We start from the raw sequence: 8,944 nt of genomic DNA on the forward strand, positions 1-8,944 counted from the left end.
ACTTATTGATGCCATTCTTCCAGTCTCTTCAATTATAAAGGCAATTAACATTAAATTAGTGCCATTAATTCTTAAAATTCCACAGTTAGTTCTGATTTAGATAGCAAACACGAGGAAATCTGCAGATGCTGGAAAATCAGAAACAACAGACACAAATTTTGTGTGTGTTGTTGTCTGATTTGGACGCAAGGATTCTGCTCAGTGCGATAAATCGCCCGCTGTCTAACTTAAGGAAGTACGTTGGTGAATGAAGCGAGGCACTCTGCATCCGTACAGTTGTAGAACACGCCGGCATCAATCGCCCTGTTTCTACTCAGAATCTATTGTTAGACACTCGGTTGCAAAGTGAAAATATCGTACCAAAAAAGGCTGTATTGGCATGTCGATTTGGCTAGTTTCCACCTGTCCCCACCCATCAGCAAGTGCATGTTTCATTGCGCTTGTGTGTACACATAGATGTGCGCATAAATATAAATTTGAGTTCACTTTGACGTAATCACCAATTGCGTATAATGCATGATCCCCTCGGTTACATCCCTCACCAGATACAGATGAATTGAGTCACTGTCAGATATTTTCGTGTAGTAAAAACTCAAGACGTCGACACCACACACCAGTGAGGGGTGTGTGGTGGGAGAAATTTTCAACGTTTTGCGTTGAAGTACTGAATCAGGACCTCCTAATCTGGTACCTAATCTGGTATATATTCTCAGCTAAAAATGCTGCGAGAATTGAACTGACAGAAATATGGGATGTCAACTCCACAAATTCTCGAATCTCCTCAGCCGAAGGAACAGGATTTATTGAAGAACGTGTTACCGGTTCCAGATTTGTGCTGGATGCGGTACCAGAAATCAGTACCTCGAAATCCATGTCGTTAATGAAAATCGAATCGGGAAAATACCGCGTTGAACAGAGAATCAGAATCAGGGTTATTATCACCGGCATATGACGGGAAATTTGTTAACTTAGCTGCAGCAATTCAATGCAATACATATTCTAGCAGAGAGAGAAAATAATAATAATAACAACAAATTAAATAAAACATAATAATAAATACATAAGTAAATCAATTTTCTATATTGAATAGATTCTGAAAAATATGTAGAAACAGAAAAATCTGTATATTAATAAAGTGAGGTAGTTTTCTAAGCTTCAAAGTCCATTCGTGATTCTGATTGCAGAGGGGAAGAAGCTGTTCCTGAACCGCTGAATGTGTGTTTCACACTCACACACTCACACACACACACACACACACACACAACCCATATCTAACACCGTATTACCTGCAGTCCATGCGCACTCCAAATCAAACTCCGTATTACCCACAGTCAATGTGCACACCAAATCTTACACCATATTACCCACAGTCAGTGCGCACATCAAATCTAACACCGTATTACCTGCAGTCAGTGCGCACATCAAATCTAACACCGTATTACCCGCTCTCAATGCGCACTCCAAATCTAACACCTTATTACACACAGTCAATGCGCACTCCAAATCTAACAACGTATTACCCAAGGTCAACCCTGATATCCGTTGCCATCTGTGTCGACGTTGCTCCTTTGCAGATTGGAAGAATTTTCATCGGCAGTGTCATGACGGTCTATTATCGCCCCTCATTTATGAGCTGTCCTGACTGATTGAGGCTGATGACGTGACGTAGCCGGACAACGGGTTGCAATGAGAATATTTAGGCTGCAATTGGTTCGTTCAGTGAGGGCACAAACTGGACAAAAGTGTTTATTTTGAATAAACAGGAATGCAGGAATGTGTGAGGTCATGTACTTCGTTGGGATTAAAATAAAGGACGATCGGTTGCGGTGAGACTGTCAAAGGAAACTGTTCACGAAACAGAGATGGCGAGCCGATGGGTGGATCAGGTATTTTGCAAGGCAATCAACTGAACACATTTGGGGGCAGCGTTGAGACAGCATCCTGGGTGTTAAATTTTATTGGCAAACTACACGCTGCTGCTTGTAGTGTGAGCGCTGTGAGCAGGGTTCGAACCAATCCCCATTGGATTTCAAGTCCAACACCTTAACCACTCGGCCATCGCAGCTCCAGCAATGTTCAGCACCTACCGTAACACTGCACCTGAAGTGAGGGTTGTAGTTGATTTATCTTCGGTAACGGAAATGGTGAATCGATCATGCTTTGGGCTTGTCTTGCAGCCAGGGAACATTTCGCTGGTAGAGGAAAGAACAAATTCAATTAAATACCAACAAATTCTGGAAGCAAAGATCACACCGTCTGAAAGAAAGCCGTAGATGAAAAGAGGGTGGCTTCTACAACAGGATAATGATCCTAAACACACCTCAAAATCCACAAAGGAATACCTCGAGGTACAAGCTGAAGATTCTTCCATGGCCCTCACAATCCCCCGACTTGAACATCATAAAAAATTTGTGGACAGACCTTAAAAGAGCAGTGCAGGCAAGATGGCCCAAGCATCTCACAGAGCGAGAAGCCTTTTGCAAGGAAGAATGGACGCATATCCTCCAAACAAAAATTGAAAGACTCTTAGCTGGCTGCTGAAAGCCTTTACAAGGTGTGATACTTGCCAAAGGGGGTGCCCCTTTTCCTTTTTTCTTACTTTGAATCTGTAAAAGATGGAAATAAAAAAAAAGTAATCTTGCTTAAAATAATAAAGAAGTGTGTCATCTTTAACTTTATGCCGTTTGGAAATCAGGTCCTCTTTTACTCGCTTAGCTGTTGACAGTAACAGAAATTTTGAGCATCGGTGCCCAAATCTTTGTATTCCACCGTATCCTTCCTTCCAATGTGCATCACCGTACCACACGATGATCTATTTGACTAATCTTCTCCCATTCTGCTCAACTGCCTGTGATCTTAAATGTGTGTTAATCTTTTGAGTTTTTGAGCACGTTGAAGTCAGGATACCTTTCTTAAATTTTCTTTTCTTTAGCCTCCCTTCCTTCTTTCAGAGTGGAGTGACAATCCCGATTTCCCAACCATCAGGATCTATTCGAGAATGTAATGATACGTGAAGGAGTACTATTATTGCCTCGAGAATCTTCAGTTCCCACTTTTAGAACCCTGGGGTGTAGTCCAACTGGTCCTGATGACATACAGCTTCAGAGTTTTCAGCTCCACGGGCACCTTCTCCAGGTCACAGCATCCACTCTCACTGATGCCTTCTGACACGTGTTTCTCGGTGCCATTATGCTGGTGTCTTCCACAGTGAAAAAATATTCAATCAGTTCGTCCCTTTTCTTTTCCCCTCATTATAGCTTCTTCCGCGTCATTTTCCCGCTTTCTGACATCCACTCTCGCATCCCTTTTATTCTTCATATGTCCGAAAAAATGATACTTTCTTTATTAGCCATTTAATTTTTCCTCCCATCAAATTTTATTTGCTTTCTTTTGTATTTTGAAAGCATCCCAAACCTCTGGCTTCCCATTAATGCTTGCTATATTATAAACCCTCATTTGTGCCTTTATGCTGCCTTTACTTTTCAGTATCAGCCACTGTTGCCTCATTCTCCCTATCGAATATTTATTCTTATTTGTGATGCATCTATCCTGCGCCTTTCCAATTGCCCCTAGAACACCAGCCCTGCTGGATCTGCCGTTAACCCTGCTGGTTCCCCTTTCTAATCGACTTGGCCAGCCCTAGACTTAGGTCGCTGTTGTTTTCTGCGAGTGACAGTGTCCAGAACTGTTATCGTCCCTGACCTTTTTCTCTGCGAATGACGTGGTCGGGAACTGCTATTGCTATTGTGTTTCCATGCGAGTGATGGGGTCGAGGATTGTTATCGTCCCTGACTTTTTTCTGCCAGTGATGTTTTGGGGGACTGCTATTGTCGCTACGATTATATTTTGTTTTGCTGCGGGGGAGGAGAAAGTTTGGGGTTCGTGATATTTCCTTTTTCGTGCCGGGGTTGATCAACACCCTTACATCACCTTACACCTTACATCAACACCCATGGTCTGTCTATATTCAGTTGTTGTCCGGAGCAGACAAATATCAGAGTTGCATTGTGCATGCAGGCTTTGAGAAAAATATTAACCGTTTGCACCTTTCTATTCTCCTCACTCGCGCCACTGCAGTTCCACTTACTGCATGGAATACTCATACGTCTAATTTTAGATTCTCGCTCTCAGACTGCAGGATAAAATCGATCACATTACAATCACTGCCTCTGAAGCATTCCTGTATACTTATCTACCTGGTCAAAGCACAACACAACACACAATCCACAACTGCCTTTTCCTAATGGGCTCAACAACAATGTACTCTAAATAACCATCCAGTAGGCATTCCCAAACTACCTGCATGTTGAGTCAGTGTGGTTAGCAGGGAGGGTCGCTGCCTCCTCGGTGCTTCACCCGTCCCAGTCATTGATCAGCAGTACAGTCAACGCAATGGCTCTTCCTCCGGACCACCCGGTGTGAGTGACTGCGAGTCATCAGTCCTTGGTCGTTGCTGAAATGGTTCAGTGTCTACAGAATGGAGAAACGAGCGGCGTCACAGGAACGACACTCTTCATAAAGGGTTTGCACATTTCACTGCCAACGCAGGATGGGCTGAGATTCTCACTTTCACGTGATTGGTTTCAGCTCGGTATGTTGTCAGACATTCCTGGTATTCGTCTCAGGGTTGGCTTATAATTAGTGATCACATCCATAGACTCCAAACAGAACACACCCTAGTAGTGATGTGAAGGCTTGCCTGTGTCCGTAACCTAGAGAGTGAAGCTGGCTGGAGTTATGAGTTAATGCTTTGGATCTTGGTAGGTTCACTCATGCTAAACAAGTCAAATGGTAGAGGGCAGACTGAGAGTGTTCCCCCGCTTCCACAAATTCAAGAGTTCAGCTCAGAGATAACAAGCCGAACTGGTCAAAGAAAACTTCAGTGAAACGAAAATGAAGAGACCGTCTACATATGAATCCGCCGGTATTTCTGAATCGCTACCCGGGACTTGGCAGACAATTGTGAAAACCGAGAGGAACCTACTGACACGGTGAATGAATCCCTGAACGTCGCCGACTGACAGGAATGGATGATCTGCATTGCTGCCCCGAAAAGGCTGCGACGAGACTGGCAATAAGTTATGAAATTAGTCAACTCCGCCTTGGGGACAGGCCTCCGTTGTATCCAGGACATCTTCATGTAGCGGTGACACAGAAAGGCGGCGACCGTCATTTCAGGAATTCATCACCCAGGACATACCTCTTCTCACTGTTACCATCAGGAAGGAGGTGCAGAAGCCGACAGCCACACACTCAGTGACTCAGGAAAAAATTCCTCCCCTCTGCCATCCAACGTCTAAATGGATATTGAACCAATGAACACTGCATCACTCTTTTATCTGTTTTTAGCTATTTTAAATTTAACAATTAAATATACATATATTTACTCTAATTGAATATTTGACTTTTATTTCTATATGTATCATGCATTCATTGTACTGCTGCTGCTAAAGTAACAGATTTCTCGACATCGGTCCGAGAAATTAAACCCGAATCTGATTGTGATTCTGAAGTCAGTCACATCCGTAAGGCAGATGTTGGTGAAGATCGGAACTGAGACTCTCAATCCGGATCAGCGGAAAATGAGTTCAGTGGTGAAATCCTGCCTCTCGAAATCCCGAGCGTTTGGCACAACATTGTGACCGGAGTGAGCAGCTTCTTCTGTCACCAAATTTCTGCCCGCACCGATTCGCAACCCTATGAAATGTATAAGCCGATATTGTATGCACGTTAGAGGCACTTGCGTCCTGGTCGGGAAAAGGGGAGAGGTTAAACTATATTAGTTCACTCGCCAGTTTCTCGTTCTTCCACTTTAATGTCCATAGCGCTCATCAACATGCAGACCCATCGTTTTCCAAAGACTGCTGCGCTGTTTCCATTTCACACGTATTTCCACAACAGAGTGTAACAGCAACACAGTCTCCCAACTCCTACACTGACCTCCTGAGGCCAGCGCGCCGAACAACTTTCCCACAGTCTCTCTGCATATGAGACGGGTTTCAGCACACTATGCCCTTCTCCGACTTTCTCTCCCTGCTGACTTGCACCTCCCGGAGCTCTATCATTCCTCGAATAAATATTCAGCTAGTTTGACTTTCCAAAATGTGACACTTCAAAGTTACCTGCATTGAAAACTATCTCCAATTCCTTCTTCAGTGCTTCTCTTTGATATTGCCAATTATCTCGTGCGGCAATGCAAAAATCGTGAAGCAAATCGCTGATAATATCCAATAACGGGGCTCGTCCGGGATTTGAACCCGGGACCTCTCGCATATGCTTTTCCACCCGAAGCGAGAATCATACCACTAGACCAACGAACCTGCATTCGCAGATTGCGTCACAGCTGAACTGCGAAGCCATTTGAAGTTAATTGGTGGAAGACCCGTTGTCCTTTCCCTTGTTGAGAGGAGAGCGTGATGTCAAAATATGCTGGGCCCGTATTGCTTTGAGATTACAAGAGTATTCGTTACCTGATACAGACAGAATAAAAATATAACAGACCCTGATGTAGTGCACGTCAGAATGCGTTTGCCAATGGAAAGGACCCAAACTAGGGACGCTTGTTTAAAACTGAATTGCGAGCGTATTTCTCTCGCATAGGGTGATGTTCCTCGGCAATTACCTGCCTCGGCGGTTGGTAGAAGCTGGATAATTAGAATGATTAATGGCAGGTGTACCGTGAACAGCGGAGACGTTTGATAAATGGAAGACAATAACAAGTGACACCAGGATGAATTTTCACACGCGGACTGTACTCTTTTCCAGAGATACTGCCTGGCCTACTGAGTTCCTCCAGCATTTGTGTATGTTTCGCAAGTTCGTCTCACATCCTGCTCAGTTAGTCTGATTATCCTTTCACTGAGAAGCATTTTTGAGTCACGTGACCTTGCAATTCCTGTCACGTCACCTTCCAAATTTACTATCTATATTTACCTCTTTTCGGTGCATCTAAGTCGAAACTCACAAGAGGATTCCCATTCAAACTGTGCAATCTATCATCCACATTCTCCCACTCCACGTCGAGTATGATTGCCATCGCCGATGACATCACCAAATTGCAGTTTAGGTAAAAACTGGTATGGAGATGGAATGAGAGAGAGTGTGTGGAGTGTGATTCATATCCTCCTGACAGTGGAGGGGAAAACGAGAAGATCATGAAAGATAACAGGATGGGGATATTTGCTGAATGACAGAAACTTTCCTTCAGCCATACTGACTGTAAAATAAAGAACACAAAGAACGAAAGAGAGTAAGAATGCCGAACTCTCATGGACGGGATTGGAAACTAGCTCTCCAGTGGAAACTGTAACCTTAACACAAAGACTTCGGCCACTAATCTATCCCGGCCATGGTCGTGAACTTATGGCAAACTTAATTACTGTAGCCACTCAAAGGATTAATGTGCTTTCAAGTTTCCGGGGATGGGGTAGTAGAAAAGAAACTGGTTTTTCAGCTTGCTGCTGCTGTTGAAAGGGAAGTGTTGTTTGTTTTGACAGAGAAGCTGAGAATAGAATGAAATGGACGGTGCGTGCATATAAGATTAGTCTAGTTTAGGATTGTGGTCAGAGAAGACGAGATGTTTAGAAAGGTCCTGCCGACCGTCTTGACAACTGTGTTATTCAATATGAATATTTCCGACGGTATTAACTAATTTTACACAACTAGTCCCGGCATGTGGTGTAATCATCTGATACATTATCGTTGATTTAAATACGCTCAACCAACTGAAATCACAGTTTCACCGAGGGACAGGTAAGATACAGGACAACACGGCGCCCTCATACCTGAGACTGAACTCTGACATCCCCAACCCTCTCAGGCTGTCATCGCCCATCACTCCTCCTTCAAAATTAGCCATGCTTCCGGATTCCAGTGCCGATTCCTCGCGTCTCAATCAGGACCGACCCCGCGCACGCTGCTGCTGAAATGAAAACCTGCATTGAAACTCCTTTCCCAATCGTTAAAAAGTTCAACTGCAGTGTTTCCTCTACTGCAGCCGACCTATACATGTGAAGCACACTTCGCCTTCCAATGGGCAGTTGGGGGAGCTCTGACGTGTTGTTTACGAGCGTGTTTTCCTAAATACATCACAGACAACATGCATGAATTTAAATGTTGCGTGAAACGAAGACGCGATATGAGGTTACATTTCCCAGGAAGGCGGCATAACCCGGTCATCTTATTCGCGGCGCGGCACACTTTGAAATGGATGCATGTAGCCATGAACTACAGGTTAGCAACTGTTACAGGACTCGACAGGGCAGCCTTCTGATAATCTCACATCAAGAGCCGAAGTCAGACACCTTATCCATTAGGCCACATTATTTAAGTCAGATTATTTAGAAATGGCCAAGAGTATTTTGCTGTCGGGTTTTCGTGATTGTCCAAACCATGAAAAGTTACTATTTAAGAATCAGGTGGTGAATTCCTATAATATCCGTTTACTTGAGGTGAAACAGCTTGATAAGAAAACAACTGGACATTGTTAGTTCAAAATATTTTTATCTTATACAGATAATACTATACAGAATATTCTGAGTTACTGTGCAGGGAATATAACCCGGATGTTGAACACGACCACAGCACCCAAGGGGCTTACGATAGCTATTTCCATTTTTCTGTGGTTGGCCCAGATCATTTTAACTCTTCCTTATCCATCTTCATGAATTCCGGTAAGCATGGACAAGCACCATCAATAGAAGTAGAACATAAAGCAAGCATGCAGACCATAAACGAAGATTTGTGTGTTCCAAAGAATTACAGACATTGAATAACCGACGAGTTGGTGGTGAGGTTAAAGCGATGGACTGGGAATCCATTCTGCTCTGGAAACGTGCATCCGAATACCATTCTTGTCGTCAGCCGTTTGTTTTGTGGGACCATTTCTTGAACTTTCACTTAAACCTCTTCAAACATCATTCGTTCAGCATTAAATCTACTGTTA

At 43.6% G+C, this 8,944-nt stretch overlaps 1 non-coding gene across 1 annotated transcript; it reads right to left on the bottom strand.

The window, feature by feature from the left end:
- Positions 1-6,236: 6,236 nt before the first annotated feature.
- On the bottom strand, positions 6,237-6,320 carry trnap-cgg (transfer RNA proline (anticodon CGG)). Its single transcript is given in 2 exon segments — positions 6,237-6,272; positions 6,285-6,320. It is a non-coding gene; the product is annotated as a tRNA-Pro (tRNA).
- Between the last annotated feature and the right edge of the window lie 2,624 nt (positions 6,321-8,944).

The sequence above is a fragment of the Hypanus sabinus genome, unplaced genomic scaffold (assembly GCF_030144855.1).
Source record: "Hypanus sabinus isolate sHypSab1 unplaced genomic scaffold, sHypSab1.hap1 scaffold_823, whole genome shotgun sequence".
Taxonomy (NCBI): Eukaryota; Metazoa; Chordata; class Chondrichthyes; order Myliobatiformes; family Dasyatidae; genus Hypanus; species Hypanus sabinus.